Source organism: Heterocephalus glaber, unplaced genomic scaffold (assembly GCF_053883595.1).
Source record: "Heterocephalus glaber isolate CG9 unplaced genomic scaffold, H.glaber_assembly_v1.0 deba00001523, whole genome shotgun sequence".
Classification (NCBI taxonomy): Eukaryota; Metazoa; Chordata; class Mammalia; order Rodentia; family Bathyergidae; genus Heterocephalus; species Heterocephalus glaber.
Window position 1 is genome coordinate 10,314,699 of NW_028258327.1, and position 19,741 is coordinate 10,334,439.

Genomic DNA, 19,741 nt, shown 5'->3' on the forward strand with positions numbered 1-19,741 from the left:
AGTTTTCTTCATTATGTTTAAATTAATAAAATACATAACTTAACAAAATGTAAAGATAAATTATATATACTTACATCACCTTAAAATGTGGCTATTTGAAAAAGCAGAACGCATTTTTGATAGCTTCTAATTCTAAGAAAAGGAAGTACTTTTAGCAATTAAAATATAATGAAACATGAAGGTCATTACAGGTTAAAAGAAAAGCCAAATTAATAATTAAAACTTACTTTTATAACCAGTGCTCTTTCAAGTATGATGAAGATAGTATGTTTCATTCCATCAAGCTTTATTAATGAAGTTGGGCTTCTCCATAGTGAAATCATTTTTTTTCATAATGCTTACATGACCAAAGAGGAAATAGTAACTAAAATACTGATATCAAAAGACAGAAGTTCTCTGAAAGAATAAATAGTGCTGATGCCATTGTTCATTTCTAGGGCCTACTTAACTGTGTCACTGATAGATGTTTGAGTAGAGAAAGAAGAAAGAAGCCAAATGGACTTATTATTATTGTGGTGTAATTGATGCTAAGACAGTACTGGGTACAGGATATTAAAGGAACACTGTGTTGGTGATATCTAATTTCACTGAAATGAATCTTCATATAAAACATATCATTAATATACAATTTCATGTTCATTTGGGTCTTTTCTGCATTTGCTTTATAAGGAGTGGTGGAAGAAGTATGGCTCTAGATTCTACCATAGGAACTTGAGTAAGTCATTGGAACATCTGTGTTTAGCATCATCTTAAAAACAAACATATGACTGCTGTCTATCTACATAGAATTTGTGTAATGAAATGAGATAAACCAGATAAAATGATTAGAATAACACCTGGCATGTTTTATAGGGTAAGAAAATGGAGCTACTATTGCTGTTGTTAATTTTATTTTAAAAAATCTACTTCACAATGGCCCTAACTTCTTTCTACTCTTACTTGTAGTATTTACACACTGCCTACTATAGTCAAGGTCTTACATGGGCATTTCGTTTATGTTTTCTGTCATTTCTTAACCCTTTTCCTACTTAACACCCTTGCAAGTAAAAATGCTAATATGGCAGATAAGGAAACTGAAGGCAAAAGAATTTACTCAATCAATAAATCTTTTCTAAGCCTAATGTTCCATGCACCTTTCTAGGTTAAAAACCAGACGAATTATGTGTATGAACTAGATGAACAAATTCTTTTGTTGCCATGGTACTTAGAGTTCAGGTCAGACTAAATGCCTCAACTTACAAAAGTAAAATGAATGAGGTGTCTGATTTGGTGGGAAAATCAAAGATTTAATTTCTTTGGTTAACTATCAAGGAGCACGATTTCTGGTAAGAATGTGTTTTATTTTGTAAGAAACCTCCAAACTGTCTTCTCAAGTGGCTGTACCAGTTTTCATTCCCATCAGCAAGGAGAGTTGCTGCTGCTCTGCAATCCTGCCAGCAGAGTTTTGGATGCTGGTGTTGGGTGCTAATATGGATGGTAGTATCTCATTGTTATTTTAATTTGTACTTCTCTAAAATGATATTGAGCATCCTTTCACATGCTTATTTGCTGCAAGTATATCTTCTTTGATGATGTGTCTTTCAGGTCTTTGGCCCATTTTAAAAGTCAGATTGTTCATTTTTCTATTGCTGAGAGTTCAAAATTATTTATGTATTTGGGACAATATTTCTTTATCAGACATAATTTTTGCACATATTTTCTCCAGTATATGGTTTGTCTTCTCATTCTCTTGGTATTGCCTTTTGTACTGAAGAAGTTTTAAACTTTAGTGAAGTCCAGATTATTATTTATTCCTTGCACGTTTGTGGTGTCTTTACATAGTCTTTGTCATATCCAAAGTCATTAGATTTTTTTTTTGATGTTATCATCTGGGAGTTTTCTAGTTTGAGATTTTACAATTAGGTCTATTTTGAATTAATTTTCATGAAAGTGTAAAGTCTATAATTAGACTTGTTTCTTTAGTTTTAGTTTGTTGGATGAAGATGTCCAGTTGAACTAGTACCATTTGCAGAAAAGACTACCTTTTATCTATAGTATTATCTCTGCTCCTTTGTCAAAAATGTATTTCTGGCCTCTATCTTGTTTCATTGATATATTTGTCTACCTTTTGCCATGATCACACAGTCTTGATTACTGTATCTTTTTAGGAAGTTTTTAAGTCAGGAATTGTCAGTCCTTCAATTTTGCTCTTCTATCTTGTGATGACTATTCTGGTACCTTTTGCCTCTCTGTATAAAAAGTATGATCAATTTTCTTATATTCATAAAATGATTTTCTGAAATTTTGATTGGGGTTTATTGACTCTATAGATCAAATTGGAAAGAACTGACATCTTGACAATATGGAATCTTCCCATCCATGAATATGGAACATCTCTTCATTTATTTTGTTCATTATTCCATCAGAGTTTTATAGAATGTAGAACTCTCCTTCATTGCTGATGGGAATGAAAAGTCACACGGCCACTTGAGAAGACAGTTTGGAAGTTTCTTACAAAATTAAACACATTCTTACCATATGATACAGAAATCATGCTCCTTGGGATTTAATCAATGTTGTAGGCAGGGTTTTCATGGGAATAGACTCAATACAGGACACACAATCTACAGAACTATTCCGCAACATTCACCCAAAAAGTCAAATACAGAGGAGTGCAAGAGATCTGTCCACACATTAGAGACCCGAAGAATCCAGCCGAGGGCCTGGATCCCATGGCAATGTCCCATACAAGTCCAGCTAAAGGCTTAGAGCCCAAGGCAATGTCCCATGCAAATCCTTATTGAAGAACTGCACTGAGAAGGCTCAAAGGCCAGTGGGGAAGTCAGGAAGCCTGGGCCAGCAGGGTGAAGGATCTGCACCGGCGCCAGGAAGCAATGCTCAAGGTGAAGACCAGAGCTCCCCGGATGAGAACAGCAGACATTCACAGAGACAACAAGGACCTGAGCTTCTCCTCCTGATGAGAACAGCCAAGTTCACATTGGGAAAACTAGCTGCAGCAAGCCTCTCCAAGAAAAACAACAGCAAATGATCTTCCTCTCCAGTTCTCCTTTTATGCCATTGGCAACAATCCTCAGGTGGGTCTTCCATGCCCAGACCATGCTGATTCAGTTCAGCTGGGCATCCCAAGTTGACAGTTAATCCACCACAATCAATGAAGTTAAAAATGAATATATATACAAAAATGTAGATGTTTATAGCAGCATTAATTCATAATATGCCTAAATATTTCATTTGGGGATGTTAATTTTTAAGAATAATTTAATATTTTAAATAGTAATAATGTAAAAGATTAACAGTCTGTTACATGTAAAAATTCAAATTTCAGCGTAGATTCTTATCTGTCTCTGGCAGTTTTCAAGTTACAATAGCACAATTAAGTACTTGTGATAGAGACTTTACATGGCCTGCAAAACCTAAATTATTTATTATCTGGCCCCTCATAGAAAAGGGTTGCTGATCTCTGGTCTACAGTGTAGGCAGAGATTGGAAGTCAATAGACTTACATTGTACCAAATAACCAGAGTCTGGAGAATGCAAGGAAGCTATTTAGACTAAACAGGTCAATCCTGAAGCAGCAGGATTAAGGGTGGGGCAAGGAAAGACATTTGGAAAGAAATGATGGGGAGAAGCCTAGGGAGACGCAAAAGAGCCCATGAATGTGGTGTCAAGAAAGCCAAGTGTGTTAGTTACTTTTCTCTCATTGCACACCCAAAGTTAAAGGGCAGAGGATTTATTTAGCTCACAGTTTGTAGAGGTTTCAGTCCATAATCGACTGGCTCCAAGGCAGGGTGGATGGTGGATGGCAGACAGATATCGCAGAGGAGAAACAACATAGTGCACACAAGGTAGCAAAAGCAACAAGGGAACCTTAACAGCATCTTTCTGCCCCTTTTATCCCATCCAGACTACCGGGATTAGGGCGGTGCCAAACCAATAACTCACATGTAGTGGTTTAGTAATCACAGGCCCTTAATCCCAGCATCACACATTCCAGATTCAACTATGTTTGAAAAAGACTGCATGAGGCTTTGAGGGGACATTTAGAAAGAGCCGTAACACCAAGGGAGAAAAAGCCTCCATGGAGAGGAAGGTTGGCCGTAATTAACAAGGCTGAGAGGTCATATACAGCAGTGCTTAGTTGGATTTGGCAACATTTGTGACTGAAAAGAACAGTTTCACTGGAATGCTGAAGCTGGAAGTCTCCAGACTGAAGAAGTGAAAATACAAGAGAAAAATGAGTGCAAATGAGGAAAAATAAGTTTGTGTAACACTTTTTATATGTTCCACTGTGAAAGACAGGGAAATAAATGGTAGCTAAAGAGGAACATAAGAACAAGAAAGGGATTTATATAAGAACAAGAAGGGGAATTTTTTTCCTTAAATTCTTTTATTGGCACATTTTAGGTAAACAATGTTTATATTTATCATTGGGTGTTTGTCCCTGTACATGATGTATCTTGGTTCTTATTTTTTCTCCATTGCCTGTGCGCCCTTCATCCCCTCCACCCTTCCCTATTTACATAGACTTTGTTTCCATTTTTTTTCTTTTCTCATAATTTTTCCTTTCTCTCCTTTCCTTTCCCCTTCCCCTACCCCTCTGGACCTTTTCTTCCTATTTCAAATTATCAATTATTCGTTTTAATCATTTTAATTCTTATTTACACTTTCAGTTTCTCACACTAGAGAAACTACTTGGTATTCACACATGTGTGTCCTATTAAGAAGGGGATTTTTTTAAAGATATGCAATACAGCATGTTCATATGCTGTGGGAAAGACGCAGTAGAGAAGTGAGCTTTAGAGGAATGAGGTCTGAGAGGATGAAAGGGAGTGAAATCAGAACTTAATTAGGGACCCAAACCTCTGACCCCTCAGAGACACCTTCTTTCACTGTAAAAGATGGCAATACACAGAATAAGTTCACAGAAACAGGGAAGTTTGAGGATTTGATGGTGGGGAAATGCAGATCTTCTTCTCTGCTTCTATTTTCTTAATGGAAGGAGAGTTTTCCTTATGGTATGTGTATGAGAGGTAGGGCATTAGGGAGCGATCTTTGTGAAAAGAGGAGAAGGAATGAGAAACTCAATAGGAAGAAGACAAAGCAAACTTATTACAAAAACAGATTAGCATTGCCTGGCAAGGATGAGTATCCATCTGAGATTTAGGATCACAGAGCTGAAGTGAACAGTGAATTTCTCCAGCAACAATCAGCAAGAATTGATTCTTAATAGTTATATTCAAGCAATAATTCTCTGAAGGTGCAACAGTCTTCAATGAAGCTTGGATCCCTTTTAGGTTATGCACTGTACTTTTTGGGCTGTACAACCTTATTTCTGTCCTGAGGCATACATGCTAATATAGAGATGAATGGCTATCATCACTTTTTCAGGAGCTTTATTGTTCAATTACCATAAAACAAATAGCTATTTTTTTTTCTGTGCAGTGTACACTACAGATTAACCGCTTACTTTTCAGGTGCACTGTAAAGTATTACAAGTCAATTATTCATTCTATCTGAAGTTGTAAAACTTGCAGAACATGAAATACTGAAGTATTTCTCTATGCTCCACATGTAAATAACTCAGATACCTGGTACCAACTTCTTAAAAAAATGTAATGGTGTGTTGATCCGACATTTCCAATCATAGTTTTACCCACCCTGAAAAATTATTCAGTTTGTATTTTTTCCATCAATATATCCTTAATATCTAGTGAGTCCTTAATACATAGTAGGTGCTCCTCAAGTATTTGGTAGATTAATGAATTTCACTTTGAGAATAGTAAAGGATATTTTTATGAAGTATACAAAAGAAATAAAATAGCCACAAATTAACAACATATTCAATAACCCATTCAAATTATTTCTTAATTTGAATATTCTCACCATTATTATATTCAAATGGAATATCTACCTTCAATATAAATTTTGTAAAAGTTTTATTTGGCCAATTGTTAATTTGCATATTAATCACAAGATCTTATGTTTGCTGTCAGTTCTCTGTCTTTAAAATCTTTTCACTGAGAATTTAAAAACTCCAGTACACTAGTACTTTATACAAATACTAAATGCTTCCAGCAGAGGGCTCAAGAATCCCATTTACAGAAAAGAGTTTAAGAAGCACGTTATCTATCAACAGTTACTGTAAAACTCTCTCAGAAGGCAATGTCCTTAAAAATGTGTTCCTCCTCTGATCGAGTCATTCCAGGTATCTGCATTACTTAAAAATAATCCACATGGAATAAAAAGCTAAATTACAGGAAGGCAACATTTATATACTCTATATCTATGGGTAAATGTACTTTTATCTAATTCCAGAAAACGGATTTAAGTAAACTATGTTTTAAAACCGTGTAAAATTATATCGCATATAGGTGAAGTCTAGAAGAAAACAGAAAGATAACATAATATGTAACTAAATGAGAATTTGGTTAAAACTATTTTTTACCTTTTTCTTATTTAAAGATACATGTTTAGTTGATTTTTCTTCCATTTTCAAAGACAAGCAAGAGTAATTTTTTTAGAATTTGCATGCTCCTTATTTTTTATGCCAAAATAAGGAAGAAAAAACGTTATTAGATAAGGGGAATGGTTTATTTATGGAACATATTTGAAATTATCATAGGAAGAAGTAACGGGGCATAGCACCACTCATTAATGTCTATAACTAACATAAAGGTTCCTTTGAGATTGCACAACTAAGTAACTCAGTAAAGAAAATAGGAAAGAAAAAAATAATATGAGGTCAGAAGAGAACATAAATGTGTGTATGTTTAGGTGTGCGTATAATCTCCATCTTCATTGCCATTATAAGTAGGCCACAGAATTAAAGAAGAAATATAATATATATAATATTTTAATATATTATATTATATTATTATATTTACTATATATAATATTATAAATATAATATATAATATTTTTACCATTTGATCTAATCCAAGATCAAATGGTAAAAATATTAAAGACAATTCTAGTTTCTCAAAATCCTGATATCTAATAGAAAATTTCCTACAGACATTAAGAGGGCTATTGAATGATTTACTTGATGATATTTTAAATACCATCAAAACATTTTATAGACTATCACATAAAAAATAAAGGTTAATAGATTATTTAAACCCCAGACATTGATTTCTGGATTGATCTAGGTATAAAGTTTGGAATACCTGATCAGTATTTCTCAATGGAGTCAATGCCACTTTCTATAGGACAATTTGAAAACTTATATGGATCTTTTTAGTCATTGGGGAAAGGTGGGCAATATAGCATTTACTGGGCAAGTGGCAAGGGACACCAAATGATATATATTATAGGGCAGTCACCAACCACAAAGAATTACCCTACCCTATAGCATGCACACTGGAATGCCCCACAGTATATGCATATAAGACCAGGCTTACAGTGCTGGCACCAAGAGAAGCCCACAGCTATTAGAAACAATAAAAACTGTGAGTTTTATTCTGAAAGTGACTCCTTCCACAAAGCAGGCTGGAGTTGGGGAGGAGGTCCTGTGCAGCACCCAGCAAATCTGAGAGGGTCAAATTGAGAACATTTTGGGAAGGGATTAATTGTTTGGGACTGAGCTGCTGCAAAGCAACTGCAGAGCAGCTACATTCCAAGGTTTCTTATGTTGCCCTGCCATAGCACTGGGTGGGAGACAGCCACAGGAGACAGTCACAGAACAGAAGTAGGATGGACATAGACTCCTTGAAAAGTTTAAGCTCAGTAGAGAAGGGACTGGGGGCTCCACCTTCTGTGGTGAGAAGCCAAGCCTGATGTGTGTGCCTTTCAGAGGCAGCTGAGGCTGAACAGGCTGCCATTAAATCCAGTGATCAGTTTGGACCCCTGGCCCACTGCCTATATCAGGCAGAGATTTGTCATCTGTTTGCTTTCTCCATCTACTAACGTGAGCAAAGTCATGCCTCAGCTTGGATGATTGCCACAGCCTAGGGCATAAGAACAAAGGAGTTTCTGGAGCAGGGGGGCTCCTCACAAACTCACAGGGAATAGAGTTAGGCAGAGAAAACTTTGACTTGAGATAAACAGAAAGATACAGATAGTATGAGTTTCCAGAGTGATTTCAGCCTTAGGGAAGACACCATTGACCATTCATGCCCAGAAAAGCAGGGCAGAATCCAGCATTCACACACAAAACAAGGTGAATGTAGAAACAAGAAAGGTCTTAGCAATGATTCACTGTCCATCCCCCATATCTGCTGGATTCCAAGACTGGAGACCCTGGAAAGGAAACACATATTCAAAAACACAGAGGAGTCTTTTTGAAATCATCCCCACACCACTGGTTCTTTATGGTTTGGGTTTTTTGTTTGTTTGGTTGGTTTGGTTTTTAGTTTTTCTCTTTTTTCATATTGTTCTGAGGTTTTTTCCTTCTTTTTCTTGTTTGTTCTTTTCTGTTAATCTATTTCTATTAATTTCCTTTTACTCCTTAATAAGAGAATCCTTTATCTCAATTCTCTTTCCCTTCTCATATTTTGTTATTTTGCAATTTTTACTTTTTCCATTTTCCCATTCCTTAGCACCTCTATCTTTATTACTATAACCATTAAATTACATTAATCTTTTTTTTTTTTTTTTTTGGTACTGGGGATCAAACTCAGGACCTTGAGCTTTCAAGGCAGGCAATGACACCACTGAGCTAGATCCCTGGCCCTAAGTTACATTTATCTTTAAATGTTGAGTTAACTTTCTGCTATTACTGTTGAATTCTATTGTTAGTGGAGGTACAGATGTTGCATTTAGTAGATACTTACAGTATGTCAGTATTTGGTTTATGTTTATTTTAACACAGACCTCTTTATCCTAACATAGATCAGCTACATTATTGGTTCTTATGGTTATGTCAATAATAGTTTGTCTTTGACTCTATTATTCTTAGTGATTTTGTTGCTGTTGTGGAGGGGGGGCACGTTTGTTGCTATTAATTGGTTCTTATGAAATGCCAATATCTACTTTGTCTCTGTGTCAACAATAGTATAATTCATTTCCAGAGAACTCAGTGCTGAGCCAATTACACTGTACCCTCCACTCCCAAATTAATGGAGACGGTTAGATCTTTAGATAAAGGCAAAGACCTCTGGTTAGCCACACCCAGAGGACATCACTAAACATCAGACACTAAGGAATGCTATCTCATACTAGCAAAAAATGCTTTCCACTATAATCAAACCACAAATCTCAGAGGGTAAAAGACAGAGGGAGAGAGATGGCAAGGCAAAGAAAATGCCTTTTAAAACTCCCAACTACCCAAACCCGATTCAAGGGTTGCTGATTGAGACGAAATCAAAAGCCACATCGCTAAATCTTTTTTTGAGACAAGGTCTCACTATGTAGCTCAGGTTGGCTTTGAAATCACTATGGAGCCCAGGCTGGCCTCAAACTCATGGCGAACCTCCTGCTTCAGCCTCCTGAGTGCTGGGAATATAGGTGTGTGCCACCACACCCAGCCACACAGCTAAATTATTCAAAATGGTTAAAGTGGAAATTTAAAACACCAGATCAATAAGGTGCTCAGAGAGCTCAGAGAAGATATAACTGAACAGATAATAGCTTTAATAAATAATCGGCGAGTTTATAGACTCACACTAAGAAAAACCTAGCTTAGGTAAACAAAATGATACAAAACATAAATGACCAATTTAGTAAAGAATTGCAGTCCATGAAAAGACATGAAAAAAAAGTCCAGGAGATTAAAACTTCTATCAAAAGTATGGGCAACAGAAGTGACCAATGTGAAGACAGAGTGTCAGAACTGGAAGATAGGGTTGATACTAATGGCCATATTCTCAGAGATACCTTGAGAACAAAAAGAGAACATGGAAAATGGATCTAACAGCTGCTAGGTGACTCAAAGATGACTGATTTAAGATTAACTGGAATTAGTGAAAAATCAGAAGACAACACAATGGCACAAAAAACCTGTTATAGAAATAATAGCAAAAAACTTCCAAATATAGGGAAAAGATTTAACATACAGATAAGTGAGCATTTAGAACCCTAAGTAGCTATGACCTGAAAAGAACTTCTCCACAATACATCATTGGTAAAGTCTCATAAGTCTAACACAAGAACAGAATCTTAAAAGCTGTTAAAGAAAAGCTACACATCACTGATAAAGGTAAACCCATTAGAATTACAGCGGACTTCTCAACACAAACCTTAAGAGGCCAGAAGAGGCTGAAGTGTTTCAAGCCCTAAAAGAAAACAACTTCAAACTCAGACTAATATATCCTGCAAAACTATCTTTAAAAATTGATGGAAAAATAAGTTATTTCCGTGACAAATAGCACCTTAAGAAATGCACAACCATCAAATCAGCACTCCAAAAAACTCTCAAGGATATCCTAGAAAGAGACAATGAAGCCAACAATGATGATATGTCTAATAAAATGAATATAGCAGACAGGGTGAGTATTTAAGCAGAAGAGGAAAAAAGGGAATCAGCAACAGGAAAATAACACAATGACAAGAATTAATCAATACCTTTCAAGTAATACCTCTCAATGTGACTGGTCTCAATTCCTTAATCAAAAGATAAACACTGGCAGAATGGATCAAAAACAAAACCAAAAAGTATGGTTTATATGAGAAACACATTTAATCCAAAAAGACATTCATAGACTACAGATCAAAGGATGGAAAACAATATTCTATGCAAATGAAACTCAAAAACAAGCAGGAATAGCTATCCTCTTTTCAGACAAAGTGGACTTCAAGCCAAAACTGATTAGAGGCAAGGAAGGTCCCTACATATTGGTTCAAATAACCTAGTGATATACCTCAAGACCCTATAAGAACAATCCAAATCTAAAGCTAGTACAAATAAGGAAATTATAAAGACCAGAATAGAAATTAATGAAATTGAAACTACAGAAACAATACAAAGAATCAATGAATCAAAAGAACAAACAAAATTGACAAACCTTTAGCCAATCTTACCAATAAAAGGAAAGACTCAAAAATGTACCAATAAACCTAATGAAAAAAAGGAAATGAAAAAGGTGAAATCACAAGACATCACTGACATCCACAACATTATTAGTAAATATGTTGCAAACCTGTACTCCAATAAATTGTAGAATCCAGAAGTAGATTCCTAGATAAATATGAATTATCAAAATTGAACCCTGAAAAATCCCAAAACAAAAAGTGAAACTGAAGCAATAATTAAAAATCTATCAAGAAAATCCCAGGGAGCAGGGCAGGCAGAGCGCCCCAGGCTGACTGACCCCAGCTCTGTCCAGCTGGCCACGCCCACTTGCGACCAGGAGCCAGTGAGGACCTCCCAGTATGCCCACCAGCCACCTGTGGAGCCAGGCTCCTGAATCAACAGAGGTGCCCCCGCCCTCACCTCTGGCTTCTTGGCTGTGCAGCTACCTGGCTCCACACTACAGAGGCACAGGGGGACATAAAGGCCATTGTCCTGAGCTGCAGAAGTGAACAACAGAGAGAGGGCTTCTCTCAGGCTCCTCGATGAAAACTGAAGCCTACTGGAAAAGTGAAGAGAATCTCTGCAATAAAGGCACACCAGACCACCCTACTTGTTAAATTGGAGGGATCATCACCTACCATTGGAACCTGGACTATTTTCAGCGGAAAGGCAGCTGGAACCTGCAATAAAACCTTGCACAGTTCAACCCTGCAGGAGGACAGGGAGCTCAACTTGGGACTTGCAGCCAGAAATCTGCCTGAATCTCATGGGTCTGTGACTGGCTTACTGAGACTCATTGACCTGCACACTGCTGCCCACGTTGTCTATTGTGACAGCAGAGACATACCCCAAAGGAGGCCACTCATTTTTATCTTTTGTTATTTTCGAAATTACCACTATTTTTTGCTCTTATTTTTAATTTTTTTCCACTCTTTTAAAATTTCTAAATCTCTCTTTTCTCTTCTCTCTCTCTCTCTCTCTCTCTCCCTCCCTCCCTCCCTCTCTCCCTCCCTCGCTCCCTCGCTGTACCACATTGTTCTTCATCTCCCTTTGTGTTCCTGTTCTGGCCCTAATTCGTATTTCTTATTTTTCTTTTCTTTTTTTTCCTTCTCTCACGTGTGTCCTCTGGCCTCACTGCTAACCTTCTCCTACCCTTCTACCTACCCATCCCTCCCTCCCCAACTCCTTCTAACTCCCCATTCCAAAGGGCAAAGTTGCTACATTGAAGAGTTTATTCACTATAAACATACGTTGGGGACCCGGGCTCCGCCTACCGTGACCAGAGGGTACAGAGTGAGGACCCAGCACGGCTCAGTGCCCCCGCTCTGTCTCCACGCTCCGCACAACGCGACCAGGCAGCACAAGGTGAGGACCGAGGTGACAAAAAACCGTGGTGTGTCCCGGGCTCCGCCTACAGTGACCGGAGGGCGAGGAGAGCATAGGGTGTGGACCCCACACAGTTTGGAACCCCCTCCCCCACCCGAGCTCCTCACAAGGAGACCAGCTTAGCGCCTGCGGGGCCCGGTTCCCTCCCCCCACGCCTCTGGCCTTTTGGTTCTATTGCTACCCTGTTCAACACTACAAAGGCACATTAAAGAACCATTGTCCTGAGCTCCACAAGATAGAGCAGGAGTGAGCAACAGAGAGAGGGCCTCTCTTAGGCTCCTCAAAAACTGAAGCCCACTGGAAAAGTGAAGAGAATCTCTGCAATAAAGGCACACCAGACCACCCTACTTGGTAAGTTGGAAGGATCATCACCCCCCATCAGAACCTGAACTATCTTCAGGGTAAAGGCAGCTAGAACCTTCAATAGAACCTTGCAGAGTTCAACCCTGCAGGAGGAGAAGAAGTTCAACTTGGGACTTGCAGCCAGAAATCTGCCTGAATCTCAGGTCTGCTACTAGCTTGCTGAGACTCACTGACTTATATCTGCACAGTCTGCCCACGTTGTCTTTTGTGATAGCAAAGACATACCCTGAAGGAGGCCCTTCATTTTTATTTTGTTATTTCCAAAAAAATTTTTTTCTCTCTCTTTTTTTTTTGGTACCAGGGATTGAACTTGGGACCTTATGCTTGCGAGGCAGGCGGCAGAAACACTGAGCTAACTCCCTGGCCTTTTCTCTTATTTTTAATTCTTAATTTTTATTTTTTTCTACTCTTTTCGAAATCTATTTTTCTCTTCTTTTTTTTTTCTTTTCTCTTTTCTTTCTCTCACTCATTCTCACGCTGTCCCACATTGTTCTTCATCTCCCATTTTGTTCCTTTCTGGAACAAATTTGCATTTCTCCTTACTTTTCTTTTCTTCTCTTTTTCCTTCTCTTGATTATCATTAATTTTAATGGAAAGTAAATGCAGTATCTAACCTTCCTATTGCTATTAGGTTGATCTATTCACATCTTTGTTCTTTGATTCTGCCTTTTCCTCTTGCCTTCAATAGTTTCTTAGAGTTTGTGTGATCTTCCTGTATCTTCTGGGCTCACTGCTAACCTTTCCTGATCCTTCTACCTATCTGTCCCTCCCTCCCCAACTCCTTCTAACTCCCCATCCTGAAGAGTAAAGTTGCTATATTGAAGAGTTTATTCACTATAAACATATGTTGTGTTGGTCCTCGATTTTTATTTAATTCAGACAGTTAAAGGTGATAGATTAATAACTACCACAAATTGTCATTTTCTAAGCAGTGCTTGATGCTATGGTGTTGCTGATTGTATCATTTGGGCTAAGATGTTGTGAGTACCTTCCTGGTATAATGAAAATGAGATAGCCTCAGGGTCATTAGAGACTCAAAACCTAAAGAAAAGATATATCTGGAAGACACCTCTGAAAAGCAATCATTTCACAAGGGTTCTAAACACAAGCAACAAAGATACTTACAATAACCAATTTTGAAGTATCAACCCAGGAATTAAACCAAGGACAGTACCAAATACAAAAATGAGAAGACATTTAAGCAAGGTACAAACTCAGGCTTCCACCCCACAAAAGGCAAATCCTGGAGAAAACGAGGTGGAAAAATATGATAATCAACCACCTGGACACCCTGAACTGATAGCACAGGAAATAACAAAACAGATGAATGAGGCTCTAGAAAAATTTAAAGCAGAAATAATCTCCCAGATAACTACAGAGATGGTGAACAGAGTGAAAGACATGAATAGAGGTTCTAGAACAGAAACAGATAAAAAAAAAATAGATGAGGTCAGAAACATGCTAGAAGCCCTGAAAGCCCAGCATAAGAAAGAAATGGAAAACATGATCGCCCAACATAAGAAAGAAATGGAATCCATGAAACAGATTCAAACAGATAGCCAGAAGATTAAAAACTCCATTGAAAGCATTCACAGTAGATCAAGGGAATGTGAAGATAGAGTATCAGATATAGAAGACAGGATTGAGTTAGTGACCATGAAAATAGAGATTTCTTAAAAATAGTAAGGGAGCACGAGAAATCAATCCAGCAGCTGCTAGATGATGCAAAGAAGAATAACATAAGACTGATAGGAGTGGGTGGCAGGAGGAGCGGCAGTGGCTGAGCAGCGTAGCTCCACAAGGCTCCCGCGGGCCGCGGGCCGCAGCTTCCGCACGCACACTCCGCAACACCAAAATGACCAAGAGGACGGTCAGCTCCGCTGAAGGGGCGGGAAAGGAGGAGCCCAAGAGGAGATCGGCAAGGCTGTCGGCTAAACCTGCTCCTGCAAAAGTGGAAACGAAGCCAAAAAAGACAGTAAGAAAGGATAAATCTTTCAACAAAAAAGTGCAAGCAAAAGGGAAAAGGGGACCAAAAGGAAAACAGGCTGAAGTGGCTAATCAAGAACCTAAGGAGGATTTACCCACGGAAAACGGAGAAACTAAAAACGAGGAAAGTGCAGCCTCTGATGAAACGGAAGAGAAAGAAGCCAAGTCTGACTGAGCACACCGCGTCTTATCAGTGCTCCCTGTCTCCCTTCTTGTACAATCCAGAGGAATATTTTTATCAACTATTTTGTAAATGCAAGTTTTTTAGTAGCTCTAGAAACATTTTCAAAAAGGAGAGAATCCTACCTCATCGCATTTTTTGAGTGTAAATGATTTTCTTTTAGAGGTGAAATAATTTGCTGGTTGTTTATTTTTTGGTACAACCAGAAAATAGTGGGATATTGAATTATGGCAGGCTTTGACTGTCCTGGGTATCGGCTTAACATTCCATAGGTAGGGGTTAGTTTTATATCCTGCAATATAAAGCATACTAAATGGTAATTTGGAGTCACAGTTGTGCATTTAATATGTCTTGGATATTTTAAATGACTTCTATTCCCATGTTTTTAGTAGAATTTTAGTAGAATTGTTTCCTAAAGAAAAATACTTCCTGATCATAGCCCTGTCAGAATTGTGTGCACTCTGTAACATCTTTTTGGGTTGTGCTAGTCCAGTTTGCCTAATTTTGCTAATGTGCTGTGAAAGATTGAAAATTTGAGTATGTAATGCATATGATAAGAAATTGTGAATTGATGAGACTTAAGTAACACTTCATCAGCATTCAAAGATACTGGTACTTAATCCTTTGATGGAAAATTTGCCTCCAAATTTGAAGCTAGAAATTCACTGGAATAACTGAAAAAGAAACAATACATAGTTTTTGAGATTTTCAGTATGTGTGTTAAAAATTGTGTACAAAGTGAAGTGTCTGTACTGATCCTCAACACAACCAATAAAATCTCAAATGTGGAAAAAAAAAAAAAAGACTGATAGGAGTCCAGGAAAAAACAGGAGAAAGTACAATTGACATAAAAAAACTGTTCACAGAATAGCAGAAAACTTCCCAGAGAGAAGTAGAGAATTGGACATACAGATAAGTGAGGCATATAGAACTCCAACTAGCCATTATCAAAAAAAAAAAATCTACACCTAGACATATAATAGTCAAGATCCCAGAAACCCAACAGAAGAACAAAATCCTACAAGCAGTTAGAAAAAAAGAAACAAATCACCTACAAAGGAAAGCCCACCAGAATCACGGCAGACTTCTCAACACAAACCCTCAAATCAAGGAGAGACTGGAGTGAAGTATTTCAAGCCCTAAAAGAAAATAACTTCCAACCGAGACTGTTGTATCCTGCAAAATTAGCTTTCAAAATTGATGGGGAAATTAGATACTTCCACGACAAAGAACGCCTGAGAAATTTCATGAACACCAAACCAGCATTCCAAACAATTCTAAGCAATATCCTAGAAAAAGACAATGAAGGTCACAACTCCATAGGGCCCAACAGAGGGAAGCCACCAGGCAAGGCTGAAAACAAAAGGAAAAGGGGGAAAAAAATAAGAAATAAAAGAGCCAACAACAGTAAAACATCATGACAAGAATGAGTCAATATCTGTCAATTATAACTATCAATGTTAATGGCCTCAATTCACCAATCAAAAGAAATACACGGACAGAATGGATTAAGAAGCAAAATCCAGCAATATGCTGTATACAAGAAACATACCTAACTCAAAAAGAAATTCATAGGCTGAAAGTAAAAGGATGGAAAACAGTTCTCCACGCCACAGGAAACCAGAAAAATCCAGGCATAGCAATCTTATTTGCCAACAAAGTAGATTTCAAACCAAAAATAATTAAGAGAGACAAAGATGGTCACTACATCCTTGTGAAAGGAACAATCCAAGAGGAAGAGATGACAGTCATAAATATATAGGCACCAAATACGAATGCCCCCAACTATACAAAACAAATATTAATGGACATGAAAAACTAAATAAGTACTAATACAATTGTAGTGGAGAACCTTAATACTCCACTATTACAAATAGACAGATCATCTAGACAAAAAGTCAAAAATGAAATTCTAGAACTGAATCAAGCTATTAAACAAATGGACTTAGTAGATGTTTATATAGTGTTCCACCCCACAAAATCAGAATACACATTCTTTTCAGCTGTACACGAGTCATTCTCCAAAATAGGACATATGCTACCTCATAGGACATGTCTAAGTAAATGTAAAAGAATTGAAATTACGCCCTGTATATTATCAGATGATAGTGCAATAAAATTGGAGATCAATAACATAAAAAACTGCAAAACTCCCACAGACACATGGAAATTGAATAACACACTCCTGAACAACCAATGGGTCCCAGAGGAAATTAAAGAAGAAATTAGACAGTTTCTACAAGTAAATGAGAATGCCAATACAACATACAGGAATCTACGGGACACAATGAAAGCAGTTCTATGTGGGAAATTCATAGCAGTGAATGCCCATATTAGGAAAACAGAGAGAACTCAGATAAATAACCTAATGCAGAACCTCAACCTCCTAGAAAAAGAAGAGCACAACAAATCCAAAGCTCCCACAAGAGTGGAAATTATAAAGATCAGAGGAGAAATCAATGCAATGGAGATAAAGAGAATGATACAAAAAATTAATGAATCAAAGAGTTGGTTTCTGGAAAGAATAAATAAAATCGATAAACCTTTAGCCAACCTTATCAAAAAAAGGAAACAAAAGGCTCAAATCCATGCAATTAAGAACAAAAAAGGTGACGTCACAACAGACCCAGCAGAAATCCAGAGGATCATCAATACCTACTTTGCGAACCTATACTCTAATAAAATGGAAAACACAGAAGAAATGCACAGATTCCTAGATACATATGAATTGCCAAAGTTAAATGAAGAAGATATAGAAATTCTAAACACCCCTATTACAATGAGTGAAATTAAAAATGCAATAAAAAATTTACTAAGAAAAGCCTAGGTCCTGATGGCTTCACTGCTGAATTCTACAAGATATTTAAAGAAGAACTATCACCATTAATCTTTAAACTCATCAAGGAAATTGAAAGGGAAGCAAGGCTTCCAAACATTCCTGGAAGCAAGTGTTACTTTGATTCCAAAACCAGGGAAAGACTCAACCCAAAAAGAACTATAGGCTAATCGCCCTAATGAACATAGATGTAAAAATCCTCAACAAGATACTAGCAAACAGAATACAGAAGGTCATCAAGAAGATCATACACCCTGACCAAGTCAGATTTATCCCAGGGATGCAAGGATGGTCCAACATTCATAAATTAATAGATGTAATACACTATATTAACAGAGTCAAGGACAAAAACCATATGATCATCTCAATAGATGCAGAAAAGGCATTCGACAAAATCCAGCACCCATTCATGATAAAAACCCTACAGAAAATTGGAATAGAAGGTCTTTATCTCAACTTGATTAAGGCTATCTCTGAAAACCCAACAGTCAACATCATACTAAATGGTCAAAAACTGAACACTTTCACGCTAAAATCAGGAACAAGATAAGGATGCCCACTGTTGCCACTCCTGTTCAATGTAGTTCTGGAAACATTAGCCACAGCAATTAGAAAAGAGAAAGAAATAAATGGAATAAAGATAGGAAAGGAAGAAGTTAAACTGTCATTATTTGCTGATGATATGATACTTTACATAGAAGACCCAAAAAACTCGGCCAAAAGACTTGTAGACTTAACTCACAGATTAAGTAGAGTAGCTGGATATAAGGTCAACACTCAAAAAACAATGGCCTTCTTATACACAAATAGCAGACTCACTGAGAGAGAAATTAGGGAAACATTTCCTTTTACAACAGCATCCAAAGAAATGAAATATCTAGGAATCAATCTAACAAAGGAAGCAAAAGACCTCTACACTGAAAACTACAGCACTCTGAAAAAGGAGATCAAGGAGGATATAAGAAAATGGAAAGACATCCCTTTTAACTGGGTAGGAAGTACCAATATAGGAAAAATGGCCATACTTCCAAAACTACAATATAGATTTACTGTAATGCTGATTGAAATTCCAACAATATAACTCACAGAACTAGAGAAAACAATTCAAAAATTCATTTGAACCAGAAGAGACATAGAATAACAAAAGCAATTCCAGGCAACAGAGACATGGCAAGGGGCATCACAATCCCCAACTTGAAACTATACTACAAAGCACTGTGATAAAAACAGCAGGGTACTGGCAAAGAAACAGACCCAAGGATCAGTGGAATAGATTAAAAGATGCAGAAACAACTCCAGGCCTACTCAGCCACCTCATCTTTGACAAAGGAGCCAACCACCCTCATTGGAGGAAAGATAGCCCATTTAATAAATGGTGCTGGAAAAAACTCGATTTCAACCTGCCATAGATTAAAACTAGACCCATACCTATCACCATGCACTAAACTAGGATCAAAGTGGATTAAAGATCTAAATATTAAGACAGAAACACTAAACTTGCTGGAAGATAAATTAGGTAGAACTCTTGAAGACATTGCCACAGGAAAAGACTTTATGAACAAAAAATCAGTAGCAAGGAAACCAGCACAAAGAATCAACAACTGAGATCTCTTTTTATTAAAAAGCTTCTGCACTGCAAGAGAAACCACCAGCAGAGCTAAGAGACAACCTACAATAGGGGGAAAAATTTTTAGCAGCTGTACCTTAGACAAAGGACTACTATCTAGAATACATAAAGAACTGAAAAAATTCAGACCCCCCTCCCAAATTAAAAACCCAATTCAAAAATGGGCATCTGAAATGAACAGACATTTCTCAGACAAAGAATTAAAAGCAGCAAATAAATATGTGAAAAAATGTTCAACATCACTGGTCATTTGAGAGATGCAGATGAAAACAACACTGAGATTCCACCTCACCCCAGAAAGAATGGCTGCTATCAAAACTCAACCAATAACAAATGCTGGCAGGGGTGTGAGGAGAACAGACCCCTTCACCATTGTTCGTGGGAATGCAGACTGGTGCAACCACTGTGGAAATC

General features: G+C 37.4%; 1 protein-coding gene and 1 pseudogene across 5 annotated transcripts in view; one reads left to right on the forward strand and one right to left on the reverse strand.

Moving 5' to 3' along the window:
- Klhl32 (kelch like family member 32) overlaps positions 1-19,741 on the reverse strand; it is a 223,595-nt gene that overhangs the window by 88,423 nt on the left and 115,431 nt on the right. The window lies entirely within an intron of this gene.
- Positions 14,448-15,226, forward strand: LOC101718975 (non-histone chromosomal protein HMG-14 pseudogene; annotated as a pseudogene).